Below are 22,743 nucleotides of genomic sequence, written 5' to 3'. Positions count from 1 at the left end.
ATTCTTCGGCCCTCAGCTTTCTTTATAGTCCAACTCTCACATCCTTACATGGCTACTGGAAAAACCATAACCTTGACTAGACAGACCTTTGTTGGCAAAGTAATGTCTGTGCTTTTTAATATGTTGTCCAGGTTGGTTATAACTTTCCTTCCAAGGAGTAAGCGTCTTTTAATTTCATGGCTGCAATCACCATCTGCAGTGATTTTGGAGCCCAGAAAAATAAAGTCAGCTACTGTTTCCACTTTTTCCCCATTTATTTGCCATGAAGTGATGGGACCGGATGCCATGATCTTCGTTTTCTGAATGTTAAGCTTTAAGCCAACTTTTTCCCTCTCCTCTTTCACTTTCATCAAGAGGCTCCTTAGTTCCTCTGCCTTTTCTAAAACCAGCTTGAACATCTGGAAGTTCACAGTTCACATATTGCTGAAGCCTGGCTTGGAGAATTTTGAGCATTACTTGACTAGCGTGTGAGATGAGTGCAATTGTGCATTAGTTTGAGCATTCTTTGGCATTACTTTTCTTTGGGATTGAAATGAAAACTAACCTTTTCCAGTCCTATGGCCACTGCTGAGTTTTCCAAATTTGCTGGCATATTGAGTGGTATTTGCAAAGCCAACACAAATTCCCCTAATTAGTGCTGCGCATTTTGTATCTTTAACTTAAATATGGGAAGCTAAAAATACTTTTTTAAAGATAAAGTGGAAATATGTGCCCCTAGAAAAAGGGACTATACATCATCCTAGCAGGTAAGTCAGTAAAAAAACACCAAAAACACCTGAAAACAAGAACCTTGTCTTTGCAACCCACAAAATAAACATATCTCCTCAACACACACACACACACACACACACACACACACACCCAGTTGAGTAGTAATCAATTCATTGTACAGGACCTGGGTCTGCTCAGAACACTTCTGTGGTATGAGACACGTTCGGTTTTGGTCAGTCTTTTAATACTCAAACCTTCCTCTGTACAAATGGTGAATCAGGTAAATCTGCTACACTCTTTCAAGTGAAATACTCACAGTGATGGTTGGATTGTGGTGGTTTTATTTGATAAGAATTTTTATGTCTCTAGAGGAAAGCTCTAAAAGGAAAAAGAAAAAAAAAACCCATTAATAATGTTCCTTTATCTGCTTCAGACAGTGTAATGGCCTTGTCCACTTGAATTCTCTTGGAATTATCCACCTGAGTTCACTTTTTTGTTTTTCCAATAGGTCAGTGGTGGGTTCCCTAGACCAGCAGAGTTAGCCACACAACTGTGGAGAGTTCCAACAGGTCTCATTTCAGGCATATTTTCCTTGAAGCTTTTGATTCCACATTCTGATTGCATATGAGAGAGAGGGCCATCAATGACCCCTTTTATGCTAGTCCTGGGGAATATACCCATCAGCCAATCTAAGAGAGAGGGGTTCTATCTATCAGTTTCTGTGTAAAGAGACAGGCTCTTAAATGGGCTTAGTCCTGCCCTGACTGGTCAGTCTGGATACATGATATGTTAGTTTCTATAATTACTAGCAAGAAAGAAAGACCAATGACATAAGATATTGACTTGATCACAGAGAAGGAAAGTCTAGGTTTAAATTACACTGCAACAGTGGCTGTTGTTGGACTTCCTATTAGAAGTAAGAGGAGCTGAGAAATTAAACATCATTAGGAGAATCCTGGTCTGCAGTAACGATAGATCACTGTTTCTCTTGGCTGAGAGCAAGGTCGTCAGCAGAAGTCTCTAGACTGTGACTGAGGCTGTCTCTCTAATGACAAAGGCTCATCTGCACAAGGAGCACATGTGCTTCTGAAGAGAAAAGGACCAGCCTTCCTGTCTCCCCCACATGCTTGCAGTGTTGTGGCATGTTTGCAATGCATGTGTTTGTTTATGGGATTTAAACACCCACCATGGACTTGGAGTGCAGCCCCAACATCATCAGCTCTGTGGTGTGATTTTCTTTGCTCTCTTAAAAACCTCTTCCCTATGGAGTTTTACATCCCTCCAAAACAATGTAATGGCAATGAAACGTTCATGTGGCAGACAGTAGTTTTGACTTGGTGAACATGTTAAAGTCTGTGTTGTAGTTTTCTATTGCTGCTGCAAAATTATTGCAATGATAGCAGCTTAAAAGAAGCCAAATGCATGATCCCAAATACCTGAGCCTGAAATGTAATTTTGGGAGAGAAGGGGGGGATTTGACAGAGCACAGGGATTGACAAGGACAGCTTATTCCACCTGAAAGAGCTAAGAAAGCTCAGAAAAACTAGTACAAGTGAGTAAGTGGATGGAGGGATGGATGGGTGGATGTTTGGAATGGACGGGTGGACAGGAAGATGATTGGGTGGATGGATGGGTCGATGTGTGGATAGATGGATGGGTATGTGGATGGACAGAAAGATGATTGGATGGATGACTGCAGGGCTGAACCCTTGATCTGTGGAATCCGATGCTGTCTCCGTGTAGATAGTTTCAGGACTGAGTTCGCTATAGGGCCCTCAGCCCATATCTGAGAATTACTTGGTGCCGTGTGGGAAACCACCTCCAAACTTCCCACTTCACACACTCTTAGCTTGGAAATGGAGTCTCAGAAGCATCTTGTCCTCCTGTGTTAAAGTCACCAGATGAGTAGCTTTACTTCCATCCCACCAAGTCCTTTTTAACCACTGTAACCTGTTTACAGGGCCCCAAAGCTGTCCCCCACAGTGTGTGATGGAATGATTTCTGTTGAACTGATAAAACCCAGTCAGGATTGACTTCTGGATTGAGGAGAAATACAGGATAAATACAGAACTCCCATGGATCTGACAAGCCCAACGTTATGGAAGCTTCACTGGTTGCAGGCAACCCCGGGGCACTGCTGTCGGGACACCGTCTGTCCCTCTCCCTGGCTTCATTCACCCTCTGGCAGGGACACCATCTGTCTGTCGCCCTGGCTTCACTCCCTCTTTGGCAGGCTCTGCAGGGTGGCCCCATCACCCTCAGGCCTCAGCTCTACCCTCTGAGCAGCTGCACTGGACACTCATCATCCCGTATCAGCATCTCTCGTCCAAGTACCAGAATGCAGTCTCCTCGGAGATTCTTGTGGACACACCCCTTCTCGCCCTATTTAAGATGAAGGGCTGATGCAGTCTTTGAAAACAGCATGGGTCCCTCAAGCCTAACACAACCCACTGGCTGAGAACGAGGGAGAGAGATTTCCTGGAGAAAAGCAAAAGTCACAGTGATCAGAAGACACCAGAGTAGATGCCCGCCAGGCCAAGCTGGGTGTTTTGCAATTTTGGGTTTTGCCATCAGTTCCAGGGTCAATGCTGAGGACTTCTTTGGGGAGTGATTATGCAGATCAGTTTGGCACTGAAAGTATTAAAAAGTATCTTTATCTCTACCCCACCCATGAAGTCTCAATCCTGGCAGGCTTTACATTAAAGTACATGCATGTTTCTTTTACAAATCTCAGTGTCTGTCTTTAGAGGTGAGGACAGTGTATCAGGCTAGTTGATTTTGCCACAAGAACACATAACTAACTGTTTCCACTATAGCTCTTTTTTTTTTTTTTCACTACAGCTCTTTGTTCTGCTCAATTCTCTGTTTCCTGGGCTTGGCCAGGTGTCCCCCTGGGGCCCTCTGCTCTCTGAACTGCCTACACTCTGTGGTCAGATGTATTCCATGACATCTAGAAAATTAAATGTGCCAGCCACAGATTTCCCCAAGTGGCACAGGCCTCTTTCCCTTCTAAGATTTTCACAAAATGTGGTTTGCACCCTTGGAATACTGAGGGGTGGAGCTGACAATAGACAGAAAATGAAAAATAAATGCTCCTTGCCTTTGGTCTTTGATAGGAGTCCCTGGGTGTGCAGTACGTGAATGTGGCAACAGCTCCTCTGAAGGGGACTCTGGCGGGTGGAGCACGTTGGTGCCTCCCCTGAGGTCTCCCGGGAGCACTGTCACATCAGCAGGAGCCACTCACACAATTGGATTGGATCGGTGGGCAGGTGAGTCTTTGTTCCAAAGAATGACAGCCCTGCAGGGCCGCTGCGACTGTTCTCGCTTGCTGATGGGAGGCTGCTGCCGCGATGGGTGGGGTGTGCAGGCTGAAGGCAGTCACGTGGTGAGTGACGGCTGGTTCTCTGCTGGGTGCACATGGAGTCTTCCGCCATAGGGAGGCGGAAGCTCGCTTCTGCGCGTGCTGTGCCAACCTGAAATGATGAGGCCCGTGTGCTTGGAAGGAGGGACACGCGTGGATGTGTATATGTAGGCGTGTCTGTGCATGGCATGCACATATATACGGCTTCCCTGGTGGCTCAGATGGTAAAGAATCCGCCTGCAGTGCAGGAAACGCTGGTTGGATCCCTGGGTCCGGAAGATTATATATACATATGAGTGTGTCTCGTTTGTATGCTGTCTTATTATTCTAGATTTTTCTTCCTTCCTTATTGACATCTCTTTTAAGGACCCTTGCTCCACCACCTCTGGTGTGAAGACAGCTCCCCGCCCCATGCCAGGCTGTGTAACCCACTATTTATTTTTGTCTCCACAGGCATCATGCATCCCGTTGTATTGCCAGTCCCATTTTTATTTTAAAATCACGTCATGTGTTGAGCTGAGTCTTGAGACCAGAGGAGGCCCTCAGAATACTTGTTGAGTGAATCGCGTGTCAAGAGTGAATGAAAGAAAACCAGAACCCCTCTTCCTAGTGTTCTACCAGCTTGAGAAGTCAAGCTTACTACCTTCCTTTTCACCCTCAGACTTTGTCCTTAAGTCAGCACAATTTTGTGGCTGCATTAAGTACAAAGATAATCACTTTTTTAAAAAACATGTTTTATCTTAAGTACTTTTGTAGTGCTAGCCTTTCCATGGACCATTAACAAAAGTAAAGACAGTGCTCAGGTGTGTCTGCCTTCTCCAGCGCTTCCTGGTGGTCAGGCTGGGATCTCTGCAGCCCCTGCGGACCTGCTTTGTCAGGGAGAGGGCGGAGCTGGCTCCCAGGGTATCTCACGTGGTTCTCACATGGCTTGGGGCTGAGCCAGTATCATGGAGCTTTTTTCCTGTTTTCTGTTTGGAGTCTGACAGTTTCAGGTCTTGTGTTTAAGTGTCTAATCTGTTTTGAATTGATTGCTGTGTGAGGTGTAAGATAAGGGTCTCACTGTTTTTCTGTATGCACAAGTCGCATTTTCTCAGCACCATTGGTTGATGAGACTGTCCTTCCCCCATTGTGTGTTCTTGGTGCCCTTGTTAAAGATCACTTGACCTCATTAAAGATCAGTATATGCGTGAGATTATTTCTGGGCTCTCTATTCTCTTCCACTGGTCTATACCTTGGTCTTATGCTATTACCATACTGTTGTAATTACTGTGGCTTCATCATATATTTTGAAGTCAGGAAGTGTGAGGCTGACCTCCAGCTTTGTTTTTCTTTCTTAATATATGTTGGCAATTCAAGGTCTTTTCTGGTTCCACATGTGTTTGGGACTATTTTTTCTGTTTCTGTAAAAAATGTCATTGGAGTTTTGATATGGTTTGCATTTATCTCCAGATCACTTTGGGCCAAGAAGACATTTTAACAATATTAATTCTTCTAATCCATGAACACAAGATGTCTTACCATTTATTTATGTCATCTTTAATTTCTTTCATCAATGGTCTTGCCCTTGACTTATTGGATATGACACCAGAAGCACAAATAACAAAAGAAAATAAACAAGTGGGACTACACCAAACTAAAAAGCGGCTGCACAGCCAAATCAACAGGGTCGAAACGCAGCCTAGATGACAGTAAACAGAGCAAAAATGCAGCCTACCAAACAGCAGAATATATATACACACACACACATATATATCTGATGTATATATCTTATATAGCTTATAAGTGGTTAATATCTAAAATATGTAAGGAGAATATAACTTAAGAGCAAAAATATGAATAACCCTTAAAAAATGACTGAAGGAAGGAACTGAATAGATACAGAAAGATGCCCAAAGTCACTAATCATCAGGGAAATGCAGATCAAATGAGATCACCATATGCTCATTAGAATGGCTATTATCAAAAAGAGAAGAGATAACAAGGATTGACCAGGACTTGGAGAAAAAGGAACGCTTGTGTACTGTTGGTGGGAGTGTGAATTGGTGCAGCCACTACAGAAATCTGTGTACAGGTTCCTCAAAAAATTAAAACTAGAACTCCCACGTGATCCAGCAGTCCCAGTTTTGGATACATAACCAAAGGAAGTGAAAACAGGATCTCAAAGAGATCTCTGGACTGCTGGGTTTGTTGCAGCTTTATTCACAACAGCCCAGTTATCGAAAAACCCAATTATTCATCAATGGATGAACCGATAAACAAAATCATATGTGGTACGTTACATACATACAATGGACTGTTACTCAGCCTTAAAATAGAAGGAAACCCTGGCATATGAGACCGCATGGTGAACCTGGAGGATGTTATGCCAAGTGAAAGAAACTGGTCACAGAAGGACAAGTACTCCATACATGTTCCCAGTGATAGGACGCATCTTAAGTAGTCACAATAGAATCAGAGAGGAGAAAGCCGGTCCCCAGGGACAGAGAAGGTGGGGGATATGATGAGATTGCCGTTCAGCAGATATAAAGTTTCAGCACTGCAAGATGAGTGCAGTCCTAGACCCGAAGTTCACAAGGGTAAGAGGGTGAATCTCACCATAAGTGTGATCTTCACAATTCAAAATAATTGAAGTGAAATCAAGTGGCTCTGGAGACCTCCTTACTGGGTGCACCACCCCCTGGCCTCTGAGCCCCTCTCACCAGCAGTGTTTAAGCAAAAGGCACCCCCCATCACTCGGCAGTGATCAAAAGTGATCATCCCACTGCCTCCATTATAAATCTATGGGGAAAATTGAATTCTTTAAGTGCTGGCAAAACGTGGCAGCTTATTTCAGGGCTGCTGGCCCTGAAGGTATTAGAACGGGTGACGGTTTACAAGGCTTTCGCTTCTCACGGTGATGTCAGGGGTGGTGGGTGTATTAACTGATGAATGTAAACAGAGTATGTGACTTTATTTGGAAATAACAATGGCAGGAACAGTGATGACCACTCTATCCAATCAAATCATTTCACTGCACACATATTCTGTTTGCCCATTTGAAGGGAGGTAGGCAGGGCTCTCTTCCTCCAGCAATTAGGAAACTCAGGCTCAAAGACATCACATTAGTTAGGATCACACAGCACATGAATAGTGCGGCAGATTTTATATCTGGCTCCAAAGCCAAAACCCCTTCTCCAACCCTGGTGGCCTTTCTTACCAGGAATAGCGCTGCACGTGGCCATCAGCTTTACAGAGATCTCCTCTAAATAAAGGAGAATGTGGTGACCGTTCCTCCTGCCCAGCATTTCTGTAGGCAGAAATGCATGCTCTCTCTGAATGATGGCTTCAGGTTACTGCTCTGCCTTCTGGAATTGTTTCTGATTTTCTTTTCCTGGTCCTCAGTCCCAGGGCAGATCTGACTGTGTAGAGGAGGAGGTGAGGGGAGGAAACCCAGAACGGCTGGGTAAGGGGGTGGTTCTTCCAAGTCAGTGTGAGAAGAGGGGAGGGGAAAGGGAATCATCTGCAAGGGCATCATCAGAAAGTGACTAATATTCAGATTGTGCTTGAAATGGGCCCTGATGGCCTATGTGAGGCTCCTCACCTCCACTGCTGGCAAGTCTTGCTCCTTGGAAAGAAAGCTATGACCTACCTAGACAGCTTATTAAAAGGCAGAGACATTACTTTCCCAACAAATGTCCGTCTAGTCAAGGCTATCATTTTCCAGTAGTCATGTATGGATGTGAGAGTTGGACTATAAAGAAAGCTGAGCACAGAAGAATTGATGCTTTGGAGAAGACTCTTGAGAGTCCCTTGGACTGCAAGGAGATCCAACCAGTTCATCCTAAAGGAAATCAATCCTGAATATTCATTGGAAGGACTGATGTTGAAGCTGAGGCTCCAATACTTTGGCCACCTGATGCAAAGAATTGACTCATTTGAAAAGACCCTGATGCTGGGGAAGATTGAAGGCTGGAGGAGAAGGGGATGACAGAGGATGAGATGGTTGGATGGCATCACCAACTCTATGAATATGAGTTTGAGCAAGCTCTGAGAGTTGGCAGTGGATAGGGAAGCCTGATGTGCTGCAGTCGATGGGGTGGCAAAATGTCGAATGTGACTGAACTGACTGAAATCCGACTTGCTCTGTGAGGAAACTGAGGCTTGGAGAGTCTGAATATCTCTCCCAGGGTCACATGGATATTGAGTGACAGTGTCATCAGGGGGACTTGTGACTTCCAGTCCAGATTCCCTTCTATTCTCTGTCCACTCTCATGAAAGCTAAAGAATGACACCAGAAGAATGTTTCTCCTCAGAAAGGTGCTATGTAGCACGTCTAAGGCATTAGGAAATGCCCATTCATCAAAACAATCCAACACCACAGCCCCCATTTTGCATATATTTTCCCTGTAGGATTCTTCCTCAGATTTACACAGTATGAGAAGTGGCCCTCAGTGCATTAAAAAGGGCAAGTGACTTGTCATATAGCAGCTGATGAGTAAAATGTAATGCCATAGAAGTGTTAAGCTAATAGCATGGTTATTGTATTGCAATAAATAAGTTTATCAAACCAACAGGTTGCACAGCTTAAACCTTTTATCAAACCAACAGGTTGCACAGCTTAAACCTACACAGAGTTATGTGTTAATGACATCTCACTAGGAGACAGGGTCTGTGCATGACGGGGAGGCATTCAGATAAAAGAAGCATGCGTTTATCCTCCTGCTCTTTAGTGGCTGGTCCATGCTGAAGAATTCTTCCCTGAATTCTGCAAGGTGCAGATGGCAGACTCCACTACTTTAAATGCCCCCACCCCCCACCCCCGCATACTGACCTGGACAAATACAACTGCATCAATTAATTTGAAGTATATAATCAAAAATTTCAGGAGAAGGGTTTTTCCTGCCATACTGTCATACTTTACCATACCATACCTTTCTTTCAAATAGGCAACATCATACGAATGTGCTTGAATGACTTTAAAGGTCTACACTTCTGCAGTGTGGAGGGGAAATGAGGCTACTCATTAATTTGTCATGTAGAGATGCTCTGAGCTAAATGCGTGTTGGAAGACTTTTAAATATGAATGTTAGGCTACTCAAGTAAAACCAAGTGAAGTGATCTGGAGCTGTCGTTTTGGAGGCAGAGTTTTGGTGTGTCATCTGTTATTTGTACCATCAGATACTTCCACAGGCTATAGGGGAATTACGGAACAAATGGCAAAGGCTGTGTTCAGACTCTAAAAACATTTGCTGTGACTGAAACAGCTCCTTCTTTTGAGACTCTTTTTTTTTCATCTTGAATAGCTTTTTATTTTCTTATAATGTCAGAAAATTGAGAAATACTTAAAGGATACCATGTGAACAATTTGGAAGTAAATGTACACATAATAACTGTGTTTATCCATCTGTCAATCAATACCTGTCCCTAATCTTGACTGCTTTTTAGTACCGCATATAGTTTTTTGTTTAAGGCCAATTTAAAAGTGGAGAAAGGCAGCTTTTGTTATTAATTCTCTGCTAAAACTTCTAAGAAAAAATATTTAATCACAGTTTTGGGAGAAGGAATTCTGATTCAATCACTGATGATACTTATCTATACTGTCTCTTCCAACCTGCAGTTTACTGACCTTTGGCAGAGCTGTTTCTCCCCCTGCTATGTCAGATTTTTTTATTTTTTTCCTCAAATACCCATGGCCTCCTGACCTTCTCAATATCCTCTGTCTACCCTTTTAAGTTGGATGTCTGAAAAATTCACACTTCCTAAGGGGCTGTTATCCCCTCCTGTGGTTTATTGAATTTTACCTATTGGTCTAATTTGAATACACAGTCCCGGAAGCCTTCAAATAATGATGCGTTTTTTAAAAAAAGAGAGAAGGGATCAAAATAAAAGTGTGTTTGATTTTTGTTCCTATTGTTTTCAAGGCAAATTTTTTCCTGGGAACCCAGGTCCTCATCAAAGAAATCTTTCTTTCAAAGAGGCGACATCATACAAATGTGCTTGAGTGACTTTAAAAGTCTACACTTCCACATGGTGGAGGGGAAATGAGGCTACTCATTAATTTGTCATGTAGAGATGCTCTGAGCTAAATGTGTGTTGGAAGAACCTTAAATATGAATGTTAGGCTACTCAAATGAAACCAAGTGAAGGAATCTGGAGCTGTCGCAAGGAGCATGGCCTGATGAGGTTTTGAGGACAAGGTGTAGCTTTGGTCCACAGGAATCGGGGAGTTTTGAAACAGCCTGAGAGCCTCCTTTCATTTTGCTGATGGACAGGAGTGAGGTTGGTTTCCCTGGAGGCTCAATGGTTGAAAAAATTAAAACCCGCTCACCAATGCAGGAGACTCAGGTTTGGTCCCTGGGTTGGGAAGATCCCCTGGAAAAGGAAATGGCAACCTCCTCCAGCATTCTCGTCTGGAGAATCCCACTGAGAGAGGAGCCTGGCGGGCTCCACTCCATGGGGTCACAAAGAGTTGACAGGACCTAGCGACTTAACAACAGCAACAGGGTGAAATGTACCATATCTCATAATATACAGGCTGTGTACCACCCGGACTGCTGCAGGAACCCTGATCTGAGCTCTCAGGGATGGTGAGATGCAGGGATATGGTGACGTGGCACACTCAGAGATGGGCGGTACACAGGGTTTGGGGCACAAGGAAAGGAGGGTGGGGCCTGGGTGAATGGAGCAGAACAGCTGGTAACTTCCCTGATAAAATTTTCTCCTATATCTGCTCCCAATCCATCTCTGAACACTGCCACATGCAGCAGAATGAAAAGCTTCCTGTCCATCAGAAACAGATCCAAGGCTGCACTGAGAACACTGCCTTTGGTGAAGTGAACAGAAGTACAAGGTTGAGGAGAAGTCTTTTCTGCTATAAATACTTGTCTGAGGTCATATACACACTAAAGGGTATAGTCATAACATCCTCAACAGTAGTTGACTCAAACTCCTCGGGTGACAAAGCAGCAGCTAAGTGAGTCCTTTGGGAGGCAGTTTGAAAGGTGGATATTTATATTCATCCCTCAAAGGGCTTTCACCCACCTCTTTGATTTCTGGGTTGTTTCTAATTCTGATCCTGAAGCTGCCGGGTGAGTCTTTCGGTATGTGAGGCAACCAGTGGGTCAGGCTGTGTCTTTATTCTTCTGAATAGTCATTGCATGTCTTCATCCATCTCTGAAAAGCACACACAGCTGTCACGGTGGTTCTTCTCTGTGGCATTGTCTTCCAGAGCATCTGGTCTTGATGCTGATCTTATGGCTGTGGGATGGCACTATGCTTGTGGTTTTTGTATTTCGAGAATGACAGAGAAGGTGCTCTAAATGTGTGGGAATGAGTCCAGAAACTGAACGGGCGCTTCTGTTTCTGCGGGTGGACCACAGACACAGCTACATCTTTGTCTCCTGTTTGGGGGAATATTTTTAAGGGTGTGAGAGAGATTGCAGGCTGCCCATCCATGTGAAAGCAACAAGACTGAAACGATTCTGCTGCTGCCGGAGGTGAGGAAAGCCCTTTGATTGCATCTGGCTTCTTGGAGTTCCCAGGATGGGCTGGTCCTTCCTTTGAGGCCTCTGTAAGTGCTAGCATATGCTGGTTTATCATGAGCAATCAAGGAGTCAGAAAGACTGGCTGGAGACAGGTGGATAGTAATAGATTCTGCACAGGGGAAAGGAAATGTCCTAGAATATGAGGGAGCCAGAGCTTGAGTCTGTCAGCAGAGAGCTGCATGGGGCTGGGATGGTCCTGCCACAGAGGCTTCTCTGGAATCAACGCAGGGGTGCTGTTTCCATCTGCTTCTTCCGGTTTGTGCCTGTGCGTGTCTCAGTCCCTTTAGTCATGTCCAACTCTTCATGACCCCATGGACTGTAGCCCACCAGGTTCCTCTGTCCATGGGATTCTCCAGGCAAGAATACTGGAGTGGGTTGCCATTTCCTCCTCCAGGGGATCTTCCCAACCAAGGGATGGAACCCGTCTCTTATGTCTTCTGCAATGGCGGGTAGATTCTTTATCACTAGAGCCACCTGGGGTTTGCAAAGATGTAAAAGTTGGTTTCAGATGAGGTCTGGAAGCCACATCAGTTCAGTTCAGTCACTCAGTTGTGTCCGACTCTTTGTGACCCCATGAATCGCAGCACGCCAGGCCTCCCTGTCCATCACCAACTCCTGGAGTTCACTCAGACTCACGTCCATCGAGTCAGTGATGCCATCCAGCCATCTCATCCTCGGTCGTCCCCTTCTCCTCCTGCCTCCAATCCCTCCCAGCATCAGAGTCTTTTCCAATGAGTCAACTCCTTGCACGAGGTGGCCAAAGTACTGGAGTTTCAGCTTTAGCACCATTCCTTCCAAAGAAATCCCAGGGCTGTTCTCCTTCAGAATGGACTGGTTGGATCTCCTTGCAGTCCAAGGGACTCTCAAGAGTCTTCTCCCAACACCACAGTTCAAAAGCATCAGTTCTTCAGTGCTCAGCATTCTTCACAGTCCAACTCTCACATCCATACATGACCACAGGAAAAACCATAGCCTTGACTAGACGGACCTTAGTCGGCAAAGTAATGTCTCTGCTTTTAAATATGCTATCTAGGTTGGTCATAATTTTCTTCCAAGGAGTAAGCGTCTTTTAATTTCATGGCTGCAATCACTATCTGCAGTGATTTTGGAGCCCCCCAAAATAAAGTCTGACACTGTTTCCACTGTTTCCCCATCTATTTGCCATGAAGTGATGGGACCGGATGCCATGATCCTCATTTTCTGAATGTTGAGCTTTAAGCCAACTTTTTCACTCTCCGGCTTTTGAGTTCCTCTTCTCTTTCTGCCATAAGGGTGTTGTCATCTGCATATCTGAGGTTACTGATATTTCTCCTGGCAATCTTGATTCCAGCTTGTGCTTCTTCCAGCCCAGCGTTTCTCATGATGTACTCTGCATATAAGTTAAATAAGCAGGGTGACAATATACAGCCTTGACACACTCCCTTTCCTATTTGGAACCAGTCTGTTGTTCCATGTCCAGTTCTAACTGTTGCTTCCTGATCTGCAGACAGATTTCTCAAGAGGCAGGTCAGGTGGTCTGGTATTCTGATCTCTATCAGAATTTTCCACAGTTTATTGTGATCCACACAGTCAAAGGCTTTGGCATAGTCAATAAAGCAGAAATAGATGTTTTTGTGGAACTCTCAGCATCCAGCGGATGTTGGCAATTTGATCTCTGGTTCCTCTGCCTTTTCTAAAACCAGCTTGAATATCAGGAAGTTCGCGGTTCACATATTGTTGAAGCCTTACTTGGAGAATTTTGAGCATTACTTTACTAGCGTGTGAGATGAGTGCAATTGTGTGGTAGTTTGAGCATTCTTTGGCATTGCCTTTCTTTGGGATTGGAATGAAAATGGACCTTTTCCAGTCCTGTGGTCACTGCTGAGTTTTCCAAATTTGCTAGCATATTGAGTGCAGCACTTTCACAGCATCATCTTTCAGGGTTTGAAATAGCTCCACTGGAATTCCATCACCTCCACTAGCTTTGTTCGTAGTGATGCTTTCTAAGGCCCACTTGACTTTCCAGGATGTCTGGCTCTAGATGAGTGATCACACCATCATGTTATCTGGTTCATGAAGATCTTTTTTGTACAGTTCTTCTGTGTATTCTTGCCACCTCTTCTTAATATCTTCTGCTTCTGTTAGGTCCATATGATTTCTGTCCTTTATTGAGCCCATCTTTGCAGGAAATGTTCCCTTGGTATCTCTAATTTTCTTGAAGAGATCTCTAGTCTTTCCCATTCTGTTGTTTTCCTCTAGAAATAGATTAAAAGTCTGTTTTCCTTTTCCCCATGAAAACCCCCATACAGGGCTCTTTCAGGGCCCCAGTAGGAACTATAAGACTGTGGTCACTATCATGTAAGTATGTGTGTGGATTTTCAATTTAGTGCATTCACACCTGTCTGTAGGAAGCCAGGAGTGGTATGAAAGACTATTGTACTTGATCACATACTTGGGATGGCTCTTAAATCTTCTTTTTAAAATAATAGAACAAGGCACAGGACAGACGCATTCAGAGAGAGAATGGGAATTTATAAATAGATAATAGATTAATACGTATACACAACAGATATTCTGAGAAGAAAGCATGTTGGAAAGCGCAAGGTTTCCAAGGAAGAACTTCAGGGAACAGCTCCATATCTCCAGGAGAAAAGAGAGAAGAAGGAGGGAGGCAAGGACCACTCCTCTTCTGAGGCCAGATCCTCTAATTTCGCAGTCCTGAATCCTACTTAGGAGAACTTCCAGGACTGATCAGTGATATTGAGAAACCAATATTAGGATGTCAAGGGATATTGGAAGGCACTGTTTGTTGGGGGACAGAGACTTCAGATAACCCTTCACCCTCTGGGATTGCACCATCAGCCCCAACGTCCTTAAAAAATTGATTCATGAGATAAATCATTAAAGCATTATGAAGTGAAAGTGAAAGTTGCTCCATCGTGTCCGACTCTGTGACCCCATGGACTGTAGCCCGCCAGGCTCCTCTGTCCATGGAATACTCCGGGCAAGAATACCAGAGTGGGTTGCCAATTCCTTCTCCAGGGGATCTTCCCAACCCAGGGATCGAACCCGAGTCTCCCACATTGCTCGCAGATTCTTTACCATCTGAGTCAGGAGGGAAGCCCTAAAGCATTGTAAGTGATCCTATAAGTTGCATCTTTACTTACACAAGGTCCCAGTGCCAGGAAGGATGAGGAGAGACACAGGGTTACAGCTGACACTTCTGTCTCCAGGCATCGTGACAGTTCTAGTGATGGGTCAGAATCCCAGTTCTGCCAACTGAACCTAATGCTGCCCTTTGCAGTCAAGTAACAAAGTTGGTGTCTCTGGCACCTGACATTTATTCTGAAGCTAAAAGAAAACAGAGTGTTTACTGCTAAATGTTGATACTATTAAAGTAACACCCTATCTGTCCTGCAGCTTGGGGCTCACTAAGGGCCTGTTGCACCCGAACTCTTCACGGTTCTGGGCCTCTAAGGGCTGGCTCTCCGGACAACACTTTTCTGAATGTTTTTCAGCTGTATCCTCTGAGCTCTGCACTGCTCATCTATCCACTGGTCAACAAGGGGGCGGATTCTGGAAGTGACGAATCCTCACTCCCCTTTCTCGAAGGGGGATAGCTTCTTTATCCTCGTGGAGGGAGGAGGGTTTTATGGCACAAAACCAGGCAACTTTCTTGTTGACTCAAAACCTGATTATATCAGGACAGGTCAAATCTGGCCTTGTCATAACTTAGCTTGATGTTCCAGGCAGGAAGAGGTGTAGTGGGGACTTCTTGATGTAATTCACTCTCCTACAGGCCATTTTTTTCGGAAAACAATTCTGTACCTGTCTTTTGGTGAATCCAGTGAGGAGTCTCTCAACTATTTTGACCTCATCTAATGCCTTGGAGGGTAAGGTTTCATGATGAGATGATGGGTACTTTGAATAACAGTTTAGAGGAGGCTCTAACCTCCCACAGAGAGAGGAAGCAGCTAATCAAAGGACATAGTTTCTCTGCCAAGGGGCAGAATCTGTGACCGCTTACGTCAGAGGCTTCCCACTCTTGGCTGGCATTCCCAGACCAGTTCCAGGAAGGCTTCAGAGGCTCACGGCAAGGGAAGTGGCTTGGACTGAACTCACACCCATTCTACCAGGCAGAATATAAAGTCAGCCAGCAGCCATACAAATCCTCCATCTACCCTTGAAACAGAGAGGGAGGGATACGTAAGTTTAGAGCATCTATCTTTGTAGATTGAAGCAACAACCCTAATTACCACTCAGAGAGCCCTACATTGTTAAGGTGGTCTAGATCCACTGTGGGCTTCCCTGGTAGCTCAGCTGGTAAAGAATCCGCCTGCAATGCAGGAGACCCTGGCTCAATTCCTGGGTCAGGAAGATCCGCTGGAGAAGGGATAGGCTACCCACTCCAGTATTCTTAGAAAGACTCCAAAACAGTGAATTACTGCTTGCAAGGATGCCCCAGATTTTAGGCATGTGAATGGCAGGGGCACGAATGAAGAGTCCCAGATCCTGGTCTTGGTCAAATTTGCTTCCTGTAAACTTTTTAAAGGGCCTCCCTGGTGGCTCAGCAATAAAGAATGCCTGCCAATGCTGGAGACGCAGGTTCAATCCCTGAGCCAGGAAGATCCCCCGGAGAAGGAAATGGCAACCCGCTCCAGTATTCTTGCCTGGGAGATCCCATGGACAGAGAAGCCTGGTGGGCTACAGGCCATGGGATCACAAAAAGGTGGGACACAACTAATGAAAAGGTAACAAGTTATAAAATTAATTAATTAGGCTGCACCTGGTCTTTGTTTGGCCTGTGGGCCTTCCCTAGATGTGGTGAGGAGCCACTCACCAGCTGCGCTTGCTGAGCTCACTGTGGCGGCGTCTCTTGGTGCAGAGTGTAGGTTCTAGGTGTGTGGGCCCAGCTGCTCCTCAGCATCGAGGATTCTCCCAGACCAGGGATGGAACCCATGGCCCCTGCCTTGGCAGGAGAATCCTTAGCCACCGGACCACCAGGGAAGCCATCCCCCAGCCCCCACCCTGTAAGTTTTGTATGCCCCTAATATGTCACCTTTCCTGAAAAGGATGACCTGTGCTTCTTGGCTACTACATTAAATTCAGGAATTCCAACAACTTTGTGGAATAAACTTCAGGTTTCCTGGAAGGCCTCCACAAATGATAAAACCATTAATGTACGACTGTTTTAAACTTGATTTAAGAATTATTATGATTGGATTCAGGGAGCATGTGACCCAAAATGTATCTGATTTAACTGATGTCCTGGGAGAAGCAGTGGCAGGTTATTTATTTTTTATTTTTTGTTTTTCCTCCAACACACCAGCCTTCACCACTACCTGGAAGCGTTTCTTCATTCTACAGTCTTCACTGAACACTTACTCCTTAGGATTCCAGGCACAGTTCTAGACGTTGGAGTTGGAGGAGTGGACAAGCTTAAGAAAAAGTCCTTACTGTGGTGTCTTACATTTTATAGTGAAGAGGAAAAAAAACTGACAAATAGGCCAGTTGGTGAGACATATTACAGAGAAAAAATCGGGGGAAGAGGTGAGATCATACAGGGGTTGTGATTTCCAATGATGGGTCAGGGAAGGGCATAAAGAAAAGGGGATAATTGAGAAATGCTCTAGAGAAGGTGAGACAAGAGCTCTACTGGAGGGTGGAGGATGTATTCCAGGCAGAAGATACATAGAATCCAAAGACTCTGAAGCTAATGTGCCATTGTATTCTAGGAAAAATATGAGAATGTGGACTGAGTGGGGTAAGTGAGAGAGAGAGAAGTAGGGGGTGTGGATGCAGAGGTGCTGGGAGGCTGGTGGAGGTCAGATTATCCTGGGTCTTGTGGTCATAAATGCTGCTGCTCAGCTGGAGGATTCTGAGCAAAGGAACTATGTTATGTAAGGTTCATGCTTTTTAAAAAGATTATTTTTATGAATAGATTGTAAAGTGACAAGGAAGGAAGGGAAGTAGAAGGAAGACCGGCTCAGAGAGTTTTGTGGTAATTGAGGTTTGAGTTGGTGATGCCTTTAACAAGCACAGCAGTCATTGTGGTTTCAGAAATGGTTGGACTTGGCATAAATTATTCAAAATATTTTGAAAAAAACTTAACCCCCTAGAAAAGCTAAAATAATGTTACAGTGATACTCATAAATACCCCGTATGTATAGTCAGTAAGTTGTGCCGCTTTGCCACACATCTTGACTTTCTCTTTGTACACACGTGTGCATGTGGGTGCACACATATACACATGAAAACATGGAGATAGCTAGTTGAAAGTAGCTTCCAGACATCATGGTGTTTCAGCATCTATCTCTTGAGAAAATGAGCATATAACTTCCTTGCCCATACTGTTTACCATACCCATATAATATTAAATTCATGTTCAAATTTCCCCAATTCTATTCAAACTCATTTTTATAACTGTTTTATTATTTTTGTTTGGTTTTGATCCATGACATTTTTAAATTGCATGTGAAGCAGCAGCAAATGCTTCCAGGATTTTCAATATTTACTCAGATTAGCAGTGTTTCAAGATGGTGCTACCTCTGCAAAGAGGAAAAAGCTGCCCTTGACCCTTCATTTTAGAGAAGACTTGGATGATGAGATTTGCTGAAGAATTAAATATGAAGCATGAGAGAAAGACAGGGGTCAGGAGAGGTCAAAGTTTTTGGCCTTTGCCAAACTGGATGAACAGACTCACTGTTTGCTGAGGTTTCTATTAGATTCTGGAGTTCAAGGAGAAGTCTTAGTCAGAGATGCAAATTTGGGAGTCATCAGCAAATAATGGGTCTTTAAGGACAAGCAATTTGATGAGCTCTCCAAAGGAGTGTGTTTATCTAGAGAAAACATCCAGGGACCATGGCCTATGGCTCTTCAGAATTAACAAGCTAGATAAATGAGCAAAAGGCAATCCAAAGGCGTTGCAGACAGACATAGGATGGAAACTAAGTGAATGTGTCCTGATTTCTATGCGTAACATCAGAACAGGGATTCAAAGAGGAGTCTTCAACTGTTTAGACCCTGGCACAGTGAAATGAGGCCTGGAATTTACCAGTGAGAGGTGTTGGTATTACACTGGGGACAAAAACCCAACTTACACGGGAGAAAGGATAGGAGTGGAGGAATTAAAATCATCAAGGGATTTAGTTATAAATGAGAATTGAGAAATCAGACAGTAAACAGAGGGAGTGTGTGGGTCAAAATATTTTTTAATGGAAAAATTAATGCAGGACATAGGAAGTATATTGTTGGATCAATATTCTTCAGTAGGTATTATGGTGGTTAATTTTATTTGTCAACCTGGCTAGACCACAGTACCCAGATATCTGGTCAGTTGTGGTTTAGTTGCTCAGTCATGTCTGACCCTTTGCGATCCATGGACTGTAGACCACCAGACTCCTCTGTCCATGGGATTCTCCCACAGTTTGCTCAAAGTCATCTCCATTGAGTTGGTGATGCCATCCAACCATCTCATCCTCTGTTTCCCCCTTCTCCTCCTTCAATCTTTCCCAGCATCTGGGTCTTTTCCAATGAGTTGGCTCTTCAAAACATGTGGCCAGAGTATTGGAGCTTCAGCTTCAGCATCTGTCTTTCCAATGAATATTCAGGGTTGATTTCCTTTAGAATTTACTGGTTTTGATCTCCTTGCAGTTCAAGGGACTCTCAGGAGTCTTCTCCAGCACCACAGTTCCAAAGCAGCAATTCTTTGGCACTCAGCCTTCTTGATGGTCCATCTCTCACATCCATACAGGTTTACTGGAAAAACCATTGCTATGACTATGCAGACCTTTGTTGGCAAAGTGATGTCTCTGCTTTTTAATACTCTGTCTAGTATTGTCATAGCTTTCCATCCATTTCCAAATGGATCATCTCAAATCCTCACAAAACATTGTAAAGTAGTTTGTGGCTGTTATTCCCATTTTACACATGAGATCACTGAAGCTTAGCAATATTAAGCAAACTTCCCAAAGATGTGGAGGATAGTGAGTAGTTATAAGAGTTAGGGTTTTTCCTCTTCTATCACTTCCGCCTTTAAAGTAGATCAAATGCTTCAATCATTCAAACCAGTTCTTACTGTGCAAAAACTTTGAGCATGAGGAGAGGAGTAAGGAGGAGAAACACGCTTTACTCCAAGGGTGTTTGGGGGGAAAAGAGACATAGGAGGAGCTTCCCTGGTGGCTCAGAAGGTAAAGAATCTGCCTGCAATGCAAGAGACCCCGATTCAATCCCTGGGTCAGGAATTAAACCTGGAAAAGGGAATGGCTGCCCACTCCAGGATTCTTACCTGGGAAATCCCATGGACAGAGGAGCCTGGTGGGCTACAGTCCGTGGGGTCACAAAGAGTCAGACACAACTGGGAGACTAACGCTTTCACACTTTTCATCTTCAAGGAGTACTGTTTTCAGTAGTTAATTCAGTTCCTTGGAACAAAGAAAATCCTCTGGTGCTGCTTTGGGGGAAATACTCTGTAGGTGGAATCTGTAGATATAAACTGGTACATTCAATGATGAAATAGGAAGCACGCAAATCATGTTTATGTAAAGTAAGAAGGTATGAGCTCCCAGAAACACCACAAACATGACAGAAAGCCCAGGGTGGCATGGCCCTAGGAAGCCAGGTAATAATGTAGGTGGCCTGTTCAATGAGCACTTAGCCTGAGGTGTTTCCTGAATGCAAAGGGAAACAGCTGTGTTCATCACTTTTCTTTTGCCTTCTGCGGCAAGGCAACCTGACTTTCTTGCAGCAACCCTGCTCTTGTCCTATAAAAGTTCTCTAACTTATTTTTCCAGAAGGCCTTCGTGGCAGTGCCCTTTGAAAAGATTAGAAAATGTAGGCTTAAAAGAAACATATCTGATAGGGATAAATGTGGCTAATGAGATGTCTTATAATTAAACTGTAGAATTCGCTGCCATAAGTTATTAAGACTCTGGAATCTTCAAACAAGAATTAAAACAAGGCGAGCCTAGGCAATCCCATTAACTGAGATAAAATTAGACAGGAGATCAATCATTCTACTTTAGGGCAGCCTCTGAGGACCAGATAAGGTTGGGAAGACTTTTTTTTTTTTTCATGTACTAGGATATCACTTAAGCATTATAATTTCACCCATGAAACCCTTCGATATTCTTAAGCGTGGGCAATTTTCCTCTAATTACTCCCTTTTGATATCTATTGCATATTTACCATGAATTTACTGCTGTTTCTCTTTTCAATACTAAATGCATCCCCTTTCCCATCTTTCAAATGTTGCAGCATTCTGGCTACTTTTAGACTCATGCTGAGTTGAAGTCAAAATGGTGCAGTAGAATTATTTTTGAACAGGAAGCAAAGATGCCAAGTTTTACAATTTTTTTCCACTAGCGAATGATTTGCAAAATCTTATGTACTGAAAATAAAGATTAAACTTTGAATTTTTTTGTTTTAATTGTTTCTTTTTAACTCTCTCAATTCCATCTGTTTCAGGATTTGCATTTGAGGCTTTTTAGAAGGAAATCTGGAGAAAATATCTATATCTCATTTTTGGCTCAACTTTAAGCCAGTTAAGAGAGAGCAAGGCTACAAAGTTCACCATTTTCCATCTTTCTCCAAGATGTCCTAATGCTTTATACTTCTCCTTGAAACTGTTCTCATGCTACCCTAATTGGAAATCAAGACCCACAGGGTGATATATTAACCTGTTAATATTTACATGTAATTAGCACATAACTAGACTGAGTTCAGTTCAGTCGCTAAGTTGTGTCTGACTCTCTGCGACACCATGAACTACAGCATGCAAGGCCTCCCTGTCCATCACCAACTCCCGGAGTTCACCCAAACCCATGTCCATTGAGTCAGTGATGCCATCCAACAATCTCATCCTCTGTCATCCCCTTCTCCTTCTGCCCTCAATCTTTCCCAACATCGGGGTCTTTTCAAATGAGTCAGCTCTTTGCATCAGGTAGCCAAAGTATTGGAGTTTCAGCTTCAGCATCAGTCCTTCCAATGAACACCCAGGACTGATCTCCTTTAGAATGGACTGGTTGGATCTCCTTGCAGCCCAAGGGACTCTCAAGAGTCTTATCCAACACCACAGTTCAAAAGCATCAATTCTCAGCTTTCTTTATAGATTGAATACTTTGCAACTAAAAAACTCATTACTTGGTTTGTAATCTTTGGACACAGACTTGGTTAAAAAAGGTGAATAATATTGGGGAAAATTTTATTCCATTGTTAAACACTTTTGTTAGAAATGATGGAAGTCTGAAAAGCAAATTTTAACAAGACAGCTGAAATTTTAGGGTTATTCTTTTCCCTCTTGTTTTTGATAGAGATTCTACTCAAATTTAGGATCTAAAATATAAAGGAGTATGGTCATAGTTATGATTATAAAATACCAGTTAGAGTCATAGAGCATTCTTAGGTCTAGAAACAGTGTTAGTTTTAGTAGACTGTTTGTATATGCAAGACTGTCTTACACAGAGAGAATGCCTGGTATCTGATAGGGATCCAAGAAATGCCAGTAGCACCATAGCATCCCCTAGAGGAGAAGGAGGCGATAGAGAATGAGATGGTGGGATGGCATCACCAACTCAATGGGCATGAGTTTGAGCCAACTCTGGGAGATAGTGAAGGGCAGGGTAAACCTGGAGTGCTGCAGTCCATGGCAGGCTGGGGTCACAAAGAGTTAGACGTAAATAACAACAACAAATCCCCTAGTGACAGGTCGACCTAATCAACCTGAGGCTGCTCAGGTGAGAATACTGAGGGGAAAAATGAGTACCTGCTCCCTTAATGCCCACATGCCCATCCCAAAGTTGCCAGGACATCAGGGAGAGGCCTAGAGCGAGAGCTCAGGCCACTGGATTTCTCTTCCCCCCACTTCAGACACACCACGCTGCCTGCTCGGCTGCAGGGAGAGTGAGCAGCCAACAGCCCAAGTCCACGCCTGCCTGCAACCACAACAGACAAAGGAGAGCTTTCCAGGTCATTGCCACACATACTTTTTCCTCCGGCATCTTAAGTGCTCTTATCACAGCAAAGAATATAACATCAGTAGCTTACAGAACTGTTTTCCTCTATGAATAAGCGCGTGTATTTACGTTATGTACCCACGGCGCTACATAATCCCAAATAAAGAGCTGTCAGCAGAAAAGGGGTATTACCTTACCAAGGAGCTAAAGCCCCATG

This window comes from Ovis canadensis, chromosome 26, assembly GCF_042477335.2.
Source record: "Ovis canadensis isolate MfBH-ARS-UI-01 breed Bighorn chromosome 26, ARS-UI_OviCan_v2, whole genome shotgun sequence".
Classification (NCBI taxonomy): domain Eukaryota; kingdom Metazoa; phylum Chordata; class Mammalia; order Artiodactyla; family Bovidae; genus Ovis; species Ovis canadensis.
This window is presented reverse-complemented; position numbering follows the sequence as displayed.